Here is a 932-nt window from a genome sequence, read left to right as displayed (position 1 = left end):
ATAGGGGGGGGGGGGCCAGCATGCTGCCCTGGGGTGATGCTAGGACCTGGGAGATGAAAGTATGGGTTTAGGGACGGGGGTTGGTCTGTTTCCATCCAAGACTGGGAGAGGGGGGTCAGGTGGGGGCTGTGCCCAGGCAGACCAGGGTATGCGATTTACACCTATTCTCATAAGCTCAGCTTCTTTGAAATGAAACAGTTTCTGTAGAAACAGGAAGGAAGAAATCATACCTTGTCTGGCTGAGCAAAGCACTTGGGTGCCGAAATCAAGAAAAATGACAGAGATTCCCACATTTCTTCATTTTAGTCAGCATCCCTGGGACTCTGGAGTCTAGAAAGAGGCGTTCCAACTTTGGCTGGATTCCAGCATGAACTTAAACACTTTTCACTCAAAGTCTTGATGGCTTTCTACATCTCAGAGGAAAAGAGAATAACAGAACCTGAGCGGAAAAAACAGAATGCAGTTTGCATTGGAGAATAGTGCCTGAAATTGTAGTGTCTATCTAGCAATCCACGACTCTGCCACGGAGCGTCTGAAGATAGTGACTTACAACAGAAACTGTCAGTCATTTTGCTCTCAACTTCGAAGGGTTGACCAGTCTCAGCTCGGCAGCACTTGCTTAAGGTGCTTGGTGTCTTTGCAGTTAGATGTTGGCTAAGGCTGGGGTCAGCACGAAGCTTTTATTCAGTGTTCACTGTCTGGTCTGGAAGGACATTAACAGCTGGTGGTTGTATCAGATGCAGTCCTTTAGTTCCCTCGCTTCCCACTCCTCCTTTATCCACATGCTTGGATATTTTACATAATGGTTTAAGGCTCCCCGCTGCAAGATTAGGGTACATAGACCACACCTTTTAATGAGAGAGCGTAAAATAACTTTTAGACATGTTTTAAATGAGGAGCAGGTAGAGATATTAATCCCATCTGCAATGCAA

This window comes from Marmota marmota, unplaced genomic scaffold (genome assembly GCF_001458135.2).
Source record: "Marmota marmota marmota unplaced genomic scaffold, marMar, whole genome shotgun sequence".
Classification (NCBI taxonomy): Eukaryota; Metazoa; Chordata; class Mammalia; order Rodentia; family Sciuridae; genus Marmota; species Marmota marmota.
Note: the sequence above shows the minus strand (reverse complement) of the source record.